Below are 19,852 nucleotides of genomic sequence, written 5' to 3'. Positions count from 1 at the left end.
CCGGCCCGCGCCGCCGTTCACGCCCTCTCACGACTGGGAATGAGCAGAGAGAGGGCCGGCGAGTGAGTACGGACGCCTATGGTGCCGGCCAGGCTCCCGCGGTGACCCAGGTTTCCTCGTTCTCACAGCGGATGCCCCCCTCCCAACCCCAGCCCTGGTTTAGCCCACGGGAGCCCCCAGAACCGGCCTCTCCTCTCCGTCTCCCAGGAGCCCCTCCTGCGACTGACCAAGAAGCTCTGGCACCCCAAGGACTTCATGCTTCCACCAACGCCCGCCTCCCCTGTCCTGTTGTGGGGCCGCTGGATCCTGAGCCCAGGCGTGGCGCAGGAGGCCCCGCAGCATGCCGTCCTGCCCGGCGGAACCCTCCGTCCTCGCTTGTGCATGTCGTATATTTGGGATGCTAACTCTGCCAACACTTCTCTCTCACGGCAACATATCTCAAAGCATGTCTACTCAGTGTAGCATCTCCTAAGCAGAGGGATCCGTGGGGACAGAAACTACGTTTTCCTGGTCTCGGGTCGTGACCCGGGCTCCCATTCTGTCGTGAGCCGCCTTACGGTATCATTGCGTTAGCTGCGACCCGCGTGCCTGACCTTCCCTCTCTGCTGTCCTCGTTCCAGGGACCGATGTCTGCATCTAGGGGGAGAATGAGGCCACGTCTACATTTTAAAACAATTTGTCATCATGAAATAGTTACCATATGCAGAAAGTATACCCAGTAATTTCATAAAACTCATACACTCCCACTCACGTTTAACAGAATGTCATATTTGCTTAGAAGGTTTTTAAAGTAATAAAAGATAAGAAATGCCACGCACATCCCCTTTTTTGTATTTCACCGATCCGCGCTGTCTTCCCTTCCCAGAAGAGAGGGAAGTATTAATATCTCACAGTTAGTGTGCAGGTGTGTGCACCTAAATCCCTCGCTCTAGACGCCAAAGGGTTGTATACATTTTGTATTAAAATTATATCCCAGGGTTAAAATGGGAAACAAAGTACCTCTTTCACTCACATGTTTCTAAAATCCCTAGTCCCTCCCGCACTGTGGCTTGAACGTGTCTGAAGTCTCCAGTCACAAACACAACTCCTGCCCTAATGAACGGTCCCTGTGAATCACTGGGCGACCCCTTCATTGCCACGGTTTCCTGTATTTGAGGGTTTTGTTTTGCTTCAGGATCCGTCTTGTCGTCTCTCGCACCACTTGGCCTCGGTCCGGGTCATAGGCGTCTACCCTCTCGTTTCAGCCTTGCCGACGTGGCGTGCGCTGTGCACCGCCTTTCACACACACTTGTCACAGCTCTCCCGAGCCGAAGCTCGGCTCTCCGGGGGCCCAAGTCCCCCCCCCCCAGGAAACGCAAGCTCCATCCCGCCGCCGCAGAGCGTGAACGCGGAGCACTGGAGTACCAGGGCCTGCCCTTGCAGGCACCGCGCAGAGGTGGCAAACCCAGAAATAGGGAACAGGGAAGCGGTCACACCCAGACTCTGGGCCCAACACGACTGGAGGAAGCAAGTCGGCCTCTTCCGCGCCAGCTGTCGGTCTAACGCACAGAAAATAAGCTTCCCAGGACAAGCAGAGTGTGTGTCTCACTGCTGTCTGTCACCGATTCCCGAAGCGCGCCCTCGTCAGTTGCCTGAAAACACAAAAATGTGACAATGACTGTCTGAAATTCTGCTCTTTCAAGATTTCAGGAGTTGACACATAAACTACAATAACCTACACAGAGATGTTTCAGCCTGGTTTTAAAAAAAAGAAAAAAGCAACCATTCTTCCCAAGTTCTTTGAAACTGTGGCTCAAAGCCAACGCCTCCAACGGGGGCTAATGCTGCAAAAATCTATAATCCATTAGCTCTGGCCATATTAAATATATAAAAATCAATTCTAATGCCCTGGTTTTCTTCCCAAGTCCCAACCTGGAATTGGAAATATACAAGAAAATACTACCTGCTTACCAATGTCCTTCAGACTTTTGTCTGATTTGTTCTGGAAATGTCGGCTCCCCTGCGTCAGGAAAACGAGGACGCAGGCGGCACACCAGGTCTCCGTAGCCCGGGGTCTCCGGCGTTAGGGGAGCCACCCGCCCTCCCGGTACTTCCGACCTCGGGGTCTGTGACAAGCTCTGACCCGCCGTCCAGCGCCGAGGGCCGGCTCCCACGCGGAGGAACACGGGGAGAGTGGGGTCGTAAAGGGCATCTTAGTCCCCTGCTCTCCGCCCGGTGGATTCTTACAGGTGGTCTGTCCTCAGGGGTGGCAGGTGTTGGCTTCCAGCACTGAGGCGCCACTGCACCTGCACAGGTGGCTTCAGCTTCTAGCTCTTGATTCTGTGTGTTCCTGGTCCTTCTTGAAACACCAGAACGCAGAGCGCTCCCTGCTTCCTCGGTCTCCTTTTCTATTAGGAACAGGTCACAGTTTAAATCTCCAATGAAATGCGAACCTGTCCACAGCTTGGGAAGCTTGATGTGCACGGACATCATTAGGCTTCGGTGACAAACCTGTTTTAATTACAGATATGTCACCTTCTTTCCCGAAACTGGAAGAGACGTGTGGCAATTCTGTTTCGGTGTGGGACTGAAACTGTAGGAGATTTGGGGCTGTTCCTAAATTGTTTCTCTAATTTATTTTGTTTCCAGAACACGGTCTTTCTTTTAACATTTTCGTTTGTTTTTGTCCATCGCTGTTTATCCTCCCTAGGCCCTCCTCCGCTTCCACCGACCCCCCTCCCAGAATGACCACATCGTTGTCCACGCCTATGAGTTCTTTCCCTTCTTTTCCTTCAGTTGGTTTAGCATTGTATGCATTTAGAAGCGGATGGTCGAACAGGCAAGGCAGAGCGTAAATCGCTCTCCCTGCAGGCGGCAGCAGCAGGGCCCCCAGGGGATCACAGGAGCCGGCTGGCGGCGGGGTCTGTGTGGGTACTACAGTGTGCCCGTCTCGGGGAGGGAGAGGGGGGAGCCTGGAAGGTAAAATAGGGGCTCGGCGGGGGGGGTCCGGGACAGGCCCTGATGCGGCGAGCGCGTCTCGAGCAGAGGGCGCGTGTGTGGCGTGAGGCGTGTCAGGGGACCGCCCTGGCTCGTGTGAGAGGAGGTCAGGACACCGATCCAGGGATGCTGCGCCGCCCAGGCCAGAGCGTGCGATGTGACGCGGTATTGCTGGTGCTGTGCGTTTGCATAACCCTGGACACTTCTCATTCCCTTAACACCACGGACACATGACCCCTCCAGTATCGGCTGGAATCATAATAATTATTTATTCATTTGGACATTCAGAGCTTATAATTTTGCTTTATTAATATTCATAACAGCCCTGCCAGGCCATCTGGACAATGAGCACCACCAACCTCGGAAACAGAGTCACCTGAGGCCCAGGCCAGCTGCCCCCGCCCAGGCCGCCCCGCGCCAGCGACTGGCACAACGGCCCAGCCACCGCGCAGCCGCGGGGAGCTGCGTGTCGGCCTCCCGGCCGGGGCTGCTGTGCGCAGTCAGCCCAAGTCTGCCCCGGGGAGTCCATGAGCAGCTTGCAGTCTGAGAAAGGGGAGGCAGATGTGACAGGATCCACCGCCGAGGGGGTGGAAATATCACACCTAAAACCATCGCCTCTCCCAAGGCCTTGGGGGCAATGGAACCGGAGCGGCCGTCTGGCAGGATGTGTGCAGAGATGACATGAACAAAGTGAAACTTTTAAAGGTAAAAGACCCCTTGTGACTCTCTGCCCGGAACCTCAGGATTCGTTTGCACTTACTTTATTCTCTAAGGACACAGCGTTTTGTTAGTTCTCATACAGATACCAGAAAGCGTGATGAGAAACCACAAATGAGCATGTAAATGTTTTTCTCTATGTTAAAAATAGAAAATGTAGCCATATCCAGGACCATCAAACAAAAAAGGATTTGCTAATTCCAGCATTCGGGGGAGCCCAAGCGATCAGAAAATGGGCGTCTGTGAGGGTAAACCTCGCGAGAGCTAAAATCTACTCAACAGCCCCCTGCGGCCGACACGGGGGCCCCACGAGCCAGGGGGTGCAGGTCCGAGTCCCCCGCCCGGGTGGCCGAGCATCTCAGGCCCTGCCCCGCCCTGCCCCGCCCCCGTGAAGTTTGAAAACGCAGACAAGTGAAAATACCTGCAGCTGTCGGTGCTGCCAGGCTTCGTGTTGCTGGGGATAAGTCGTCCGGGTGGAGGCTAAGGAGGAGGCCCTCGGGCGCGCGCCTGGGAAGGCACCTCTCGTCCTCCGCCGGCCGTGGACCGGCCCCAGGCCCCGGCACTGCCCCCAGCGCTTCCTCATCGCTGCCCACGTGTGGAAGTTGGCGGTCCAGCTTCAGGCGTGTAATTCGTTCAGGAGAAGCAGCTCCTTCCTGCTGGAAGCTGAGGAACTCATTTGGGGATCTCCACTCCATGCGCACGGTGTTTTCGCCAGCTGGGCGGGCGGCCGCTGCCCATATGCTCTCAGGCTGCAGGCAGAACCCGGAGCCTGTCTTCAGGCCCCGCTCTCCCCCGGCGCGCCCTGTCCGCAGCCACTCAAACCACCAAAGAGGCGGGTTCGCGGCCAACCTGTCAATCACCCAGGCCAAAGCGCCGCCGGTCTCTCCTTCCCACGGGCGGTAAAGCGCTGCTTTGCCCACATCCTCTCTTCGCACTTTAGTGTAAGTCTGGGGAAGACACTAAGGGCTACCAGGAAAACAAAGAGCCAAACGGAGAGTTTGCCACAGAAGGAGCCCGAAGGGGGCCCCCTGGTACCCACTGTTGGCCACGTGGCCCCTTCTCTCCCTCCCCGCCCCGTCACCCCATGGCCTGGACAGATGTTCACTGAGCGCCTACAGAGTTTCAGACCCTGTGCTCGGTGCTCAAACATCGTCTCGTCTTCATGGTGAACGAGAAGTACAGGGGCCGGCAGAAGTCACGCCCGCGTGGGTGTGGTGGGCAGGGTGCAGGAACGTCTTGCACGAGATGGACGGCCATGTGAACATTCCCCGTCAGATGTCCTAGGGCCGGCTTGCGCGTGAGAGTGTTAGTTCCAGAATGACATGCTTATGATTTCGCATTGAAAGATTTTGTAATAAATAGGGGCGTTACTTGCGCAGGACCCTGCGTATGGTTTTTCTCATTTTCCCAATGAGAAAGTAGTCTCAGGGTATCGCCAAAAGCCACGCAGTACTTTTTCAGGGGCGTTATGTGAAAGCTGTTATTTTAACTTCGTGGGAAGGATGGACTGAGAGACAGAAGACGAGGAGAGAGGCCCCGCGGGACTTCTCGGGGCAGCACATTGGATCCAGTCCCCACGGTGACAGAGCTGTGACTTCCGGAGCTGCGGGGCCGGGCCGGGGCCGGGTGGCAGCTGAGTGCACAAGGTGTCCTCTGGCGCGAAACCCCAAGCGGGGGTGGCCACCTCTGGCATCCCTGGGCCACACTGGGAGAAGTTGTCGTGGGCCACACACGAAATGCACTGTGACACAGTCACACACGCAAAAATATCCCATAATGTTTTAAGTAAACTTACGATTTGGCGTTGGGTGGCTTTCAGAGCCATCCAGGCTGCATGAGGCCTGTCGGCCGCAGGTTGGACGCCCCTGCGTAGCCACGGGAAACACTGAAACTGGTCGCTCCAGCCAATCCACTTAATAAAATAGAAAAGGAAATAAAAATAAAAGATGAGGTGGAAGCGAAGAAGGAGGAGAAGACTGTAAAGACTGCGGTGATGCTGGGACTAGGATTCGCTTCACTGTTCGCTAAGAAAAGCAAGAGCCGGCTCATGAAATTTTCATTGGCCAGGCTTCCTCTCCTGCCCCTTTAGGAAAATAAACCTGAATTTGAGATACAGTATTAGGTTGGCCTTGAACTTAGAAAAACAAACATCCAATTAAACCTTCCCTCACATATGCACAGGGGTTTATGTAACATCCACAGAGCGGTGCCCGAGGACACCTGTAAGGGATGGGGACCGATCGGCGCCAGGCCCGGCCGCCCGATTCTGTGGCTCCGCGGTCACAGCAAGGGAGTCTCTCCAGTGAGGGGGACGTTTGACTGGGGAGGGCCTCATCTTTTGGTGCCAGGTTACAACTCATTCGTTTCTAAACACACGATTGCAACGCGGGCAAGTGCTTTTGGAGCCAGGGAGCCTGCGTGTGAGTCCGGATTCCCGCGCCTTTGCCACCTGAGCTGGCCTGCTTCACCTCCCCAGCAGCTCATTAGACAGGCCAGCGGCGGCCAGGCGCGGGGGGGGCGGCGCTGAGAACTACGCGGCTGTGCGCCAAGCCCATGACACTAACTGTTCAGTTATCATCCCTATTGTTTATTAGAAGAGTTCATCATGATACGTTCTTCTAAGATTTTAAATGTCAAAATCTGTGGTTACCTTTTCTTTACATTTGTAACGTTGTATGTTTTCTCTATGTTTTGAACTTAAAAAAGACCATTTCTCTATTCTGTTGGTCTCTTCAAGGTGTAAGTTCGCTTTTGTTTCACTTTATCAAGTAAGTCTCACGTCTTCTAATGCACTGATTTTTGTTCCTGTATCTATCCATTCCTCCCATCTACTTATCTGTTAAGTGTTATTTTCCTCAAATGGTCTTCAGCTGAGTGTTCAAGCCATGTATAGGATTTGCTACACTAACAAATAATTTCCCTTACACTTTCACAACAGAATCTGAGCACATTTTTTTAACTTTTTAAAATATGCCCATTGATTTTAGAGAGAGAGGAAGGGGGGAGAGAGAGAGAGACACACCCACGCGAGAGACAGACACCGATCGGCCGCGCCCCGCGCGCACCCCACCCGGGGGTCGCACCCCCAGCCCCGGGGTGTGCAGGACGACGCTGCGACCCACCGGGCCGCACCGGCCGCGGCAAACCTGAAAAGGCCCTTCGTCCACGTGCTGTACTCTTCCCACAATAACAGACTGTTCCACACAGCGGCGTGGACGGCCCTGGCCCCTGGCCGACGTGGGGCAACAGCGGAGAAAGTGGGAAGCCCGGGAGCCCAAGGGCAGCCGCCTGGGCGCGGGGCGCGGGGCGCTGGGGGCCCTCAGGGCGTTCCTCCCGGGGACCCCCACCCCCCGGCCCAGGAGCCTCCTGTGAGGAGACGTGGGCGGGCGGGCCCTCCCCTCCCATCAGAATTCTTCCTCCTCCCTCGCTGTCCATTTCTCACTTCACATCATCGTGGCTGGAGAGTCCAGTCTCTGGGACAGCAAGATCTTAAGTGTTGAACTTGCTCTTCCATTTTTTGTGATCGGCGCTTGCATCAGGTTCTGTCTCTGTGAATTGTCTGTCGGCTAAACCCAGTTGTTCCTGAGGCAGGTCTGTTTCATGTTCCCGACTCTAAGTGACCTGTAGTATTTCCTGAATCTCTCAATATGTCCCCATGCCATAGTGTCCTGAAAATAGAAGTTATTTTTTTAAATTTCTGAATATAGAAATTCACATTTTTAATGAATTTTTATCTCACGAAAATAAAAGTGAATGACGGAGTTAAAATAAATACCAAGAAATGGTAACACATTCTTCCTGCTCCCCCGGAGGGCGCCCTGCGCGCTGCCCTTTCAGCGGTGACCAGGGAGGCGCCCAGGTAGACAGGCGCTAGGCTGACAACGCTTCACAGTGTCTTTAGGGTCTTCATTAAAAGCAAGAGGTAAACAGGGAAAACCCTTTGTTTAAACTGGGAATGTGGGAAGACGATAATCTCTAGGACTTGGAAGAGTCAACGACTGCCGTATTACATGAACTCAAATCTACAAAAAGCACAAAAATCGTGACGTGTAAGGAACGCCCTCGTCCCCGTCCCCCAAGTTAATGACTTTGCTTCTCTCTCTCTGCAGCCCCAGCCTCGGCGGCCCCTCAGGCCCTGCACTTTCCAAACTCGCAAGGCGAACGCGACCCCAGGGTCTAATACGTAACATGGTGGCTGTAGGTGATGATGCTGATTGCAAATTAAAGAGACACCTTCAGGGAAATAGAAAGGTCAGCCGTCGATTGGAAGAACGTATTTATGGCACGTCTCTTCGGCGAGAGGTAGGCATCCACGGTATATAAGGAGCTTCTACAAGTTAATTTTAAAAAAGGGAACAATGAATAAACCCTGGAGGTATAATGTGCAGTGTATAGATTAGTGTTAGTACTACTGGCGAGAAGGGGACTTAAATGTCTCGCCGTGCGCACACACGCAAAGGGTAATTACGTGACGTGATGGTGTCAGCCAAAGCTAAGTGTAAAAAAACATAGTCCCTAAACTTATGCAATGGTATATACCAATTATACCACAAGGAAGTTGAGTGATAAGGAAAAAAAAGAGAGCAAACAACCAAGTAGAGAATGAGCAAAATATTGGAACAGGCACTTCACAAAAAATAACATAAATGCGGCACACGCATAAGAAAAAGTTCTTCATCGTCAGGAAAATGCAAATTGAAACTAGAATGTGACGCGACGACCCACCCGCCTCGGCGACCGAAGAGGGGACCCTCCAGGTATCGCTGAGCGCGTGCATCGCAGGGAAACCGCCACCGGCAGGCGCGGAAGGAGGCAGGGCCTCTCTGGAAACCGCGTGGGAGTCTCAGCGGCGGCGGAGCTTTTGCACGTCCGTGGCCCAGCGCGTCTGCCCCTGGGTTCCGGGAGGCGAGCCACGCGTGCGCCGGTCGGCGGACAAGCACCCGCAGGAGCGCGCCGCGCTGCAGCTCAAAACTGGAGAGGGCGCAGGGCCCGTCAGGAACGGGCGGCCAGGCCACGGGCAGCGTGTCATCGGGCAGCGCTCCGGGGCCGGGCTCAGCGAACGGCCGCCGCGCCGGCCCCCAGCACCGCCGGCCCGCACAGCGAGGCTCTGCAGGGACCCGCCCTCGCCGGGTGCGGCCGCGCGGCCCGGGGCTGCCCCCGCCCTGCGGCGGCCGGGCGGGAGGGGAAGACAGCGACCGTTGCTCACCGAGCTGAAAACAGCTACTCTCTTGGGTTCCACCAAAAAAAAAAAAAAAAGGCCGGTTCCTGTGACGGCCTAGTGAGTTAAGAGCAAATTACAACTAGGACAATGTACGGATGATCTTCCCAATATATCACTGAGCAGAACCAGGCAGGCACCCACTGAGCTGGTTTACATGAGGTTTACATGCAGGCAAGGCTGATCTGTGATGTTGGAATTCAGGGCAGACACTGCCTGAGTGGCAGGGAGGCCACCGGAAGGGACACGCGGTTCCTAGATGCCGGGCATGTTCCAGGTCTTACTCTGAGCGCTGGATCCCCGCCGTGTGTTCACGTTGAACATGGGGTCAAATGACGGGAGTGCGATCGGTGCCCTTTCTCATGGGCGCGTCACCTGTGTGTCCACATGCTTCTTCAGTCGTAAGCATCGATTTGTAACGGCCTTAAAGCGCAGTGTTCCCTGCATCGTCCTGTTGCTACTGTGTGACAAGGAGATCCAGCCGTATCGTCATCAGCAGAACAGTAACACAGGTCCTGGAGGTTAAAAGTCAGACCACAGCATTAAGAACATTAACTTCAATAGGAGTTACCTGAGTTGCTCGAATTAATACAGTTTGTATAAGAGGGTACGTTAGAACCCACCTTCTGGCTCAAAAATCAGCCCCGCCTCCTACAGCACAACACTCCACTCTCCTCCTCCCCGGAATAAAGAAAAGTAAAACAGGCAGTGGTGTGAGTTCCGTGACTCGTTACTACCAGTTATCACTTCCAGGAAATGACAGGACCAGGACTGACCAGCCACGTCAAAGCAGCGAATATTTCAAAGAGCCATTTGTATAACCATGATATGTCCTTTTCTCAAACAGAACTAGAGAAGAAAAGGTTATTTAAAAATTATGATTAAAGAGCACGTGAATAACAAGCTCGCAAGCGGAATGTGTCTCCTCTCCAAGCCATGAAACAGTTTCCACCACCACCCTATAATGGATACAAAATTCCATTTTCATTTTTTTAAACATGTAGTCATAAAAATTTTAAACATGCAGAACATATGAAAATAATATAACAGGTACCATCTCAGAGTCTTAGAACCTCAGATTCACGAGTGACTAACATTCTGATGTATATGCTCTTAATATTTTTACCATTTCTTAATTTCACAAAAAGTCGACAGTGCCAGTCGCCCCTCAATCTGACACCGAGCCCACGGCATCCCTCAACCTGATGTCCCTGTGTGCCTTTCTGCAATTTTTACAAACTCTTGATTTACGTACATCACTATGAAATATTGTTTTACGTATTTTCAGTTAGGTAAACAAGTTTTGCGAGAATCTCATCCCTTCAGGGGGCGCGTTCGAAGCGGCTGCCGCCGCGCCGTGTCCCGGCCTCCCCTGGGTCCGAGGTCACGGGCCCACCTCTGGCGCACGTCGAGGGGGCCCTCACCGTCGTGGCGCCCCGGCCTGCCTGCCCCTTCTCGTTCCTTAAGCTGCCTGATGGGACTCCAAGCGGGTATCTATGTTTATAATTAACTAGATCTCAAAATAGAAATGTCAGCGGAGAAGAGAATTTTGTTGTTGCTCCACGTATCAGAATTAGCTGGGGTTGGGTATTTTTTTTTTTCATTGCCTTCTAGACTGCTCAACCTTTTCCTGCTTACATGAGATCTCTGTAAGAAACAGAACAGTTTTCTATTTCCCGACTTCGACAAGAAGGTCACTCTTCTGGGGACGGGGGGAGTAGCTCTGCAGGAAATGGCTTTCATTCATCAAGCTGGGACGCTTCGGCTTTGCTCTCACTCCACCCCACGGCTGCACAGGTGCAGGTCTCCTCCACCTCAGCCGACCCCTGCCCCGCCACCCCCCACGTCCCGCGGGGCCCGTGGTAGGTGCCCAGAGCGGCTCTGCCCGTGAACACCGTGGCGCTGCACGGCGGGGCCCAGTCTGCCGCTGCGCCTCTCACGGCTCCCGTGGCAGCTGCTCCGAAGAGGAGGAGGGGAACCTCAGGTGCCGGAACCCCCAAAGCCCTGCATCGCCTGGCTCTTGCCGCATCTCCAGCCTCATTAGGAGTTTGTATTCTCTCAGTCTCCACCCTTCAACCACGAGGTGCTCTCAGTTGCTGGAACGTTCTGGCTTCTCCATCCTCCCTGGCACTTCGGCATCACCACGCCCTGGGCCCGGCACTCTGGGCAGCTGTGCGGACCGGGACGCAGGTTAACCGGCACGCCCCAGGCAGTCCCAGGGCCAGGCTGAGCCCGCCAGGCTGGGTCCCCGGAATCCTAACCGCAGGGCCCCTGGGGAGGGCAGGAGCAACCGAGTCCTAACCAGGCAGGGAACCAGAGAGCCCAGACACCTGGGGACATGAGAGCGTGGGGGGCAGCCACAGGGAATTGTGAGGAGAGAACTCTGGGCTTGCTTTCACATTTAACACATTGATTAGGAACGGAATTTGTGTTTACATGATTGACACCTAGGGATGCCTAGGACCGGCCCTCTGGTCACCTCCATGGCCCTGCATGGCGCATGAATCTGATTTGCCCTTGGCATGTATTCTACTTACGAAGGGATCTCAAAAGCAGGGACCCTTAAACTGTCTGAAAAATACTGCCTTCCCAGGGTTGTAAGACATTCTGTCTACATTTAAAGGTAATAGCAAAACACTACGAGAGGCAGCTTGACACCTTTTCAAACGGAACAAGTAGTAGAAGAGTTGTTAGCTCTGAAATGCACAGACAAATAAAATTCCTTGTGGAGGTGAACCCTTCTAGCCTGGGGCAAGGATGCAGGAAAATAATGTACACAGATCAGGCAAAAGCTAAAAATAAAAACACTAAGGCAAGAACATTGTCATTGCTTCGAACCTCAAACGTGTGCAGCGCTGCAGGTTTACCAGGTATATACTTTGTGTAAAAGCGAGAGAATTATTGTTCTGGCTGTCAAAACTGAATATAAATTTATATTCACAGAGACAGTAAGGCTTAGGAACAAATGGAACCACAGAGAGTCAAAATAAACCCAATACACACATAGGAACTTGGTATATAGTAGAAGTGCCATTATAATTCAGTGCGCTTATTTGTTTAAAAAAAAATTGTAGAACATTTGGCTATCGTTAAGGGGGAAATTTTAATTAGGCCTGTGGGAGTTCATTGAGCTCTTCTTTCCGTCCCTCTTCCCTTCTACGTGGGCACATCGACCTTCCTTGGCCTCCCTGGTACCCAGGGGGTCGGGGTGCCTGAGCTCTGGCTGATCTCAGAAGCCGGGCACATCCGTGCACTGCGTCCACACCTGACGCACGGAAACCACCCACACCATCGCCGTGGCTGCCCCACGCCTCCGGCCACCTGTGTGAGTGAGTCACAGGGCCACAGTGTGGAGGCAGCCCCAGTCCCCAAGGCCCTTCTTAGAGAAGGGCCACCTGCCAATCAGAAGCACGCGCTTTGGACCTATGTGACAGAGATACAGTTTTACTGGGTTAGACCCCAGAGAGTGGAGTGTGTATTTGTTAAAGCAGCCAACATTGCGTTTCTAATATAGATTCCCTCTGCGTGCCGCACACCGCATGGCACTATGTCATCGGAGACGGGAAGGTGAGGACCTTTGGCAGCCTCTAGAATACATTACAGGAAACTACCTTTGTGACATCAAGGTAGGAACAGAGTACTTACCCGAGACACAAAGGCAAAACAACACATCGTCAATAAACACTTTAGCTATGTGAGGATTTTAAAGAAAGCAATCCAGGCTATGAAATACATTAGAAACCCCATAATCAAAACAACAGCAAGCAGACAGGGAGAAGAAAACAAGATGAGTATAGAAAAAAATTAGAATTCCTGTAAATATTTTAAAACACAGACTACAATAGAAAAAATAAACAAAGGATACAAACTAACAATTCACAAAAGGTTGAAATCTGAAAAGCCAATATAAATTTCAAAGTGCAGTCAAATGGCAAGCGATCAAGGCAAGTTTGGCAAACATTTCAAGGCCGAGCAGTGCTCCGTGCCGATGGGGATCGGGGGCCGTCGGCGCTCGGACTCGGCCGGCGTGCTGTGACCCGGAGCAGAAGAAGACCACACCTGGTCAGCCACACACGGAAACCCACGACCCGCCCAGTTCCACGCCCAGGCACGGGGCCCAGCGATGCTGGCGCGCACACTTCCAAATTCCGGGAAATTCACCATGAATACATTATGATTGCAGAAACTTGGAAATAACCTTAAAAAGCCCATCAATAATAATACATACATAAATTCTAGAATGATCACAAAATTGAATACTGTATAGTAGTAAGCATGAATAGTTATATGTAAAAGTTTTAACGTGTCTACTATTGGGAGACAAAGTACAGATGGAGAATGGTAGGCACAGTAAAATAACTGGTTATAAATTTTCTAAACAGGGAAAACCATTGGTTTTGCTTATGCAGACGTGGGTTTGTTGTTCAAGTCCAAAGCCTTGCAGGGGAAGGATGCAGAACGGGTTTAGTAGAGAGCAAGCAGGGAAAGCAAGTGGGGCCGGGCTGGGCTGTTGCTGCAACATTTTACCTCTTCCAATGAAAGCATCTCACGCAAAATGAATAAATATGACAACCAAACTGTAAGAATAATTTGTCCTTTATTCTTGGAATCGCTGTCTTCTTGTGAGGATACAGGAGCCTGCACACACACTCCCCATGAAAAATAAACAAAAGAGAAGAGGGAAGGAAAGGAAGGGGAGAGAGGAAGGAAGTACCTCGTTTTAGAAAGGTGTCCTTTTTATCCCGGTGGGGAGATGACCGTCTCCTGGGAAGAAAACGTTTGTGCGGGAAGTAACTTTTCTCTACCTGTGGGCTAAGAAACTGCAACCTCGCAGCTCAATGTTCTTGCCTTGGGCAGGGAGGGGCATCCCACTTCTTGGTTGATTGAACAGTTCAGACACTTGGCTCGTATCGATCATCTCATTTAATCCTTAAAGCACGCCTGCGAGGAAGCCAAGTTGATTCGGAGGGCTCAGTGCCCCTCGCCGAATGGCTCCCATGAGCAGCCGGGGCTGGGACACACCCAGATCGCCTGACACCCACATGCCCGTTCTGCCCCTGGGTCCAGCCGCGCTGGACATGGGAGCGTGCGGACCCAGGAAGGAACCAGCCACAGGGGGCCCGCTGGTTCCCCTGCTGCCGGCGACTTCCTCGCTCCATCCACTGCTTCAGAGCAGCCAGCGGCCTACAGTCTTCACGTCCAGTTTGCCCACAAGGAAATAAAAACGTTGGCCCCGTGACCACAGCCTTGATGGAGTCTCCGAGGCTAAGCCCACATCACGCAATGAAGGCTTAATCACAGTTTCTGGTCTCCCCGAAACGGCAGCTTAACCAGCCGGGCGTCACCTGGTCCGCACCAGCGGGGCCGCCCGGGCAGAGTGGCCTCGCAGGGGGCAGCCCCGCCCCTGCTGCCTGCAAACGCCTGTCGCTGTGTCCGGCTCCTTGCAGCCCCGCTCTGTCCCCTAGAGGGGACGCCGCCTGACGTGAGTCAGGCTTTGTTTAAGCCAACCCTTACCATTTTGAATATGCCTCAGCTCATCTTCTAACACAACGCGCCCGCGAGGCGTCTCCACTCAGCAGTCCCTGGTCCGGAGGAAGCCAAGGCAGCAGGAGCGGCAGGGCACCGTCCGAGAGAGTGCGGTGGAGTGACAAGGCCGCCCCGCGGCTGCGGCAGGCCCGGCCTCCACCCGGGAAACCGCCGGCGCGGCTGCGGGCGGGGGCTCCGGTCAGCCTGGCTGACCGTGGCACACTGAGGCCCGCGTGCGACGCAGACCGTCCGACGGGCATGCGGCTGTAAAGAGGGTCCCAGCGCTGAGAAGAGGTCCCGGACACACCGGGCAGCGCCCCGCTGGACGAGGCCGCCCGCCAGGCCACAGGTGGCCCTCTGAGCGTGGCCCCCAACCGGCAACCTGCCCCCCCCACCCCGCCACCGACGGCCTGCGTGCCAGCCACACGCCGCAGCCTGCGCCCGGCCAAGCCGCGTGACTCCGTTGCAAAACAGGAAAACGCTCCTCGCTCAGTCCTCTTTCACTGTGGGAAGCTCCCAGCGCCTCGGCCGGAAAGCCACCGCCAGCCCATGCGGGGACTCCAGCCTCAGGCCCACCGCCCCCTCCTGGGGAGACCCTTTTATTCCGTGAACATGTTTTTAAAAACGGGGTTATGCCCACACACTACAATATACGGGTGCTGTGTTATAGAATTGTACCCCTGAAACCGATAGAGTTTTATTAAGCAGTGCCACCCCTATCATATAATTCAGTGCAAATAAAAGTTAAATATTAAAAAAATGAGTATGCCAAACAAAATGCACATCAATATTCATTCACACTCTTCACAGCTACTGGAATGCAGGCGCTAAGTTCTCCGCCGGCTGCACGAACTTTGAGAGGGCAGCTCCCCCGGCCCCCCGCCAGCATTTCTTTGGCTCATTGGGAGGCACAAACATCTGTACCTGAGACGTTTCCAAGAATCCCCACAATCAACAGCGCTCCTTGACCAGAAGCTTGCGAACACCCCAAGGAGCGCGTGAGCACGTGTGCGCGTGCGCGATGGCCTTTCTGTGTGTCCACTGTCATCGCGTGCAGCCACTTCTATTTTTATGTGACGCTTTCTCCGACGCTGGCCGGGAGCCAGGCCTGGAGAGCTGGCCTGGCAAAGAGCCCTCCGAGAGGACACGCCGCTGCAGAGAGTACAGCTGTCGCACCGTGGTGCGGAGCGAGTTGCTGGCGGGGACCTTTTTGGGGTTTTGGGTTTTTTTCTTTTTTTGAAATCAAAAAACTAAACACGAGCTCCTTCTGAAGGTACAGGGAGGAAAATGCCAATTCGGAAAAAGAGTGTGGTGGGGGGAGGTGGCGTGCGAGGGCATCGGTTCACAGCTGCGGGGGGAGACCTCTCTTCTTCGCAAGCCCGCACCTCAGAAGGGGGGCTGGGACTCGAGACCCTGCTCAGCTCCCCGGTCGCGCGTCCCAGAACTCTCCCTCCAGGGGCAGCCTCCGGCGGGGAGAGGCTGCGTCGCGGGCCGGGCCGGCCTACGCCTTTGTGTGCGTGGAGACAGGCGAAGGCGGCGTAGGCGAAGCTGGTAACTTGAATGAGTAGGAATCAGAAGTAGGCAGCCCGACGCTGGTGTTCGGTTTCGTGACCGGAGAAAGAAAACCCTTCTCTGCCTTGCCGTTTGTGGAAAGCCCTCTTCACTGTGGCCGCCGGAAGCGCCCGATCACCCCCAAGTCCTGGCCACTTAAGAGGGGGCTGGGGAGGAGAGACGCGGCATTTCTACCAGGATATGCGTGTGGGCCGACGGGGTGGCGGGACACGCCCGGACAAGGATGTAAAAGGGTGGCTTCACGTCACGATTGCAGAGCTGATTTTTAAAATAAATAAATTAATTAAAGTATTAGGAGGTGGACGTTTAGTTCTGAGATTTTCCCTGGACTAATTATGAAACACCTTTATTTGTTTTGCAGAAAACACCAATCCCACTGAAATGTTGTCAGCAATGCACCCCCCCCCCCAAAACACGACGTATAATCTCAGGGACTTGAGTTTCTCCTTCAACTCTATTTCCCTATGTGTATATATTACTAAAGACGCAGTTAACACTTGGAAAAACGCAACACTCTCCTACTTAAAAATTCTAATGTTTTCCGAGCCTAAGGCTCACTGCATATTTTAAATTTATATCCCGTGCAGAGCTCATTTGCTCTATCTTCACCTTATTCTAGGTTTGCCAGGAAATGCTGTAATTATTGTAGTAGCCGTGAACCTGGGAAGTCGGCGATCCCGCCCAGAGAGCTCACGCCTAAGCCCAGCAGGTCTCTTGCAGTGAATGTGACACCAGGTGGCCCCCGGGTTTCCCACTGTCAGGCGGTAGACGTGATGCCCGAGTCTCTGCTGTGGCCTTCCGGTCCTGGGGAGTCACAGGAAACTGGAGTGGGTCCTTGCCGTGCGGTGCGGCCTTTCCGCAACCACATGGCAAGAGAGTGCGTGACAGCTGGTTCCGGCTGTGGGCCGTGGCCAAACTTGCAAGAGGAGGGCTTTGAAGGGTGGCCTGGAGCTGGACAGGCGGAGCAGGCGGGGACAGGAAGGGGCTGGAGCTGAGGCAGGACCAGAGCAGGGAGGAGGGAAAGGCGAGACGGGGCGGGGGCGGGGTTTGCCACGCAGGCTCTGTGGTGAATGAGCCTGCACTGGATAGCTGAGCAGGAAAACGCAAGGAAGCCAATAAATACTAGCTGAGATAGAACCAAAAAAAAAAAAAAAAAAGGAAATAACACTAGATTCTAGAGCAGGAATGTGGCCTGATAAAAGCAGGGCTATAGAAACAGCAATCCAGTGAAATCGCTGTTGGCTGAACCTTTCGTGCCGCCCCAGAATTCCCGGGTGGAAAGCAATCTCTACCGTGGTGGCGCTGGAGGCGGGGCCTTCGGAGGTGATCAGGGCAAGAGGGGAAGCCTCGTGGGTGGATGAGCGTCCTGTGAATGAGGCCCCACAGAGCTCCGGGCCAGCGCCGCTCGCGGACGCTGGAAGAAGACGCAGCCAGTGACCCAGGAGGCGGGTCCCAGGAGGCGGGTCCTCCGCGGACGCCAACCCTGCCAGCACCCTGACCTTGGCCTCCGGAACCGTGAGAAGTAAACGTCTATGGGTTAGAAGTCGTTCCGTCTATAGTATTTTTGTTATAGGAACACAAGCTAAGACAACCACCATCGAGAAGATGTGGAAAGCAGAAGCTCAGCTGGATGGCGGAAGCAAGTATGGAGAGAAGAAATCAAAGAAAAAATTAAAGAACGTTGCCAACTAACCTGTACTGCAATCAGTGGGAGATATAAAATACGACCACCATGTAAGTGTGGGGAAACCGCAAAAAGCAGTTTTATGTTCATTATACCATTAATGGGGGGAAGCCTTGCAATCTGGGTTTTGGTTTTCGGATTTCAGCGTCCGGTTGGCCAACCAGGACAAGTCCATTCATAAAGCTCTCAATATTGCCTACAGGTTTAACCTCTCTGGCATTTGTAATATTGCATTAGACATTCTCCAACTTCCCTGGAAAAACAAGTTTATTTTTCTCCCATTTATCTACCAACAATAAGTCTATTGTATTTGCATCTTTGTTTCTGTTTCATTTTCAAGAGGTTGCACCTGGGTATTCAGGACTATTTAATCAACAGGGGCTGGTGGGTGGAAAATTCAGTGTCATTTCAGGGAGAATAGTATTGTCTCCCTGAAAATTTGAATACACAGAATACAAAGACACCTAGCTCTGATTTTACGTTTAAATTATAAGCCTGCTACAATGTGGACATGATAAAAGAATGGATTCTGCTTTTCCAGCACAGCTCGGATTACTCTTTTTTTTCCTTCATTTCACACCTTTCTTCCCATTTGAGAACCACAACAGACTTCCTATGGCAACTTAGTAGAATCTCCTACTCCGAAGTCATGGAAATGATCGTATAAAATGTATCTAGTGGTAAATGTTGCTCTAAAATAGCCTATGGTTACATTTGCACCTGCGCTTGTGCTGTAAATCAGAGCTGAGAACGGCAACAACAGAAATAATCCACACCGGTCCGTCTCCCCGGTAACCGCATTTTCTAAAGTTCTAAACGTGAGGGATGCTCCCCCACTCGCCAGGACGGCCGCACGTGGCCACACTGCAGTCGCATTAACGGGGTCTCGGAGAGAATATTAATAAGATTGCTCTAAGGGACATCAATGCCGTGTGGTTTCCCAGTACCAGGGAGGGGAAAAAAACATTCCAAAATGTTTTTATGTGAGCTAAATGGAAGGTTGAGTTGTAAGAAATGTTGATGGTCGTACAGTATCAATTGTAAAAGATCATAGATTCACTTTCCTTGAACAGGTATTCTTTCTGTACCTCCTATCACTAGTGGCTATTCGTTTGCGTGTGTTTTTTATACAGGCTAGAAAATGGATCTCAAATTTAAGCCACAATGAAATAGCGACCACCTCTGTTTCCCCATCATGTTCACCCAACAATTTCATACACAGAAACTCATGAGGGCACGGTGCCTTCCACACGGCATGTCCTCAACCAACCGTTGTGCGGTAATTATTAGTAAGAAGCTGCTTAGTGTCCATCATAACAATCAGAAATTAACCCTGCGAAAGTTTACTCAAATCAGCTCACTTTAGAGTAGGCTGGCCATCTGCTGAAGTCACTTGAGAAGTCGCTGCATCGCCTTGGGGTCAAAGCCAGAAAGGCCAGGTCGCGCCGGCAAGCACAGGCAGGGCAGTGCCCGCAAGGGCTTGGCATCCGCGCAGCTGCGCCGCCCCTTCTCCCGGGCAAAGGCCGCAGGGGCCATCGGGCCCTGTTCAGGGTGGGGGGTAGGCAAAGGTCAACGGAGAGGAAAGCAAGCTGCCGGGCGGCTTCCCGCACGGTTGAAGCGGGGCCTCCCCACCGAGGGGCCCGATCCCAGGGGCCACGCGGTCCCTGCGCGCTCACCAGGTCCGCGGCCCGCTGCCGCGCTCCTCCCCCACCGTGGCTTCTGTGGTGGCCGCTGCCTAATGAGGACACACGCCAAGGGGCTCCCCGCTGCACTCTGACCACACGCAGCTGCCACTTCGTTGCCACGTCCCCAGCGAGCCTTCCGGTTTAAGCCCCCGTGTCCTCCCCCGAGGCGGGGTGAGTCAGTGGGTCCCCGCGCTCTGACAGCAGGGGGGGTTCTATATTCCTCAGGCGGGGCGACCCCCAAAACTGAGGATCAGGCCGCAGGGCCTGCGGACCACACGTCGGCCGATCCCCACCCGGCGGTCAGCTGGACCCCGGTCGCCTTGCGCAGTGGTCGCAGATCTCTCACCTGCTCCCTCGGGGAGGTGCACCGGGGACCTGCTGCGGCGGGCACCACGCTGGCAGGCGCGGCCGTGAGCCATGCACAACTCTCCTGGAGCTCGCAGTCCGTGAGGAAGGCGACGCTTTCAAAACCCT

This window comes from Pteronotus mesoamericanus, unplaced genomic scaffold, assembly GCF_021234165.1.
Source record: "Pteronotus mesoamericanus isolate MK-2021 breed Mesoamerican mustached bat unplaced genomic scaffold, CSHL_Meso_final contig_169, whole genome shotgun sequence".
Lineage (NCBI taxonomy): Eukaryota > Metazoa > Chordata > Mammalia > Chiroptera > Mormoopidae > Pteronotus > Pteronotus mesoamericanus.
This window is presented reverse-complemented; position numbering follows the sequence as displayed.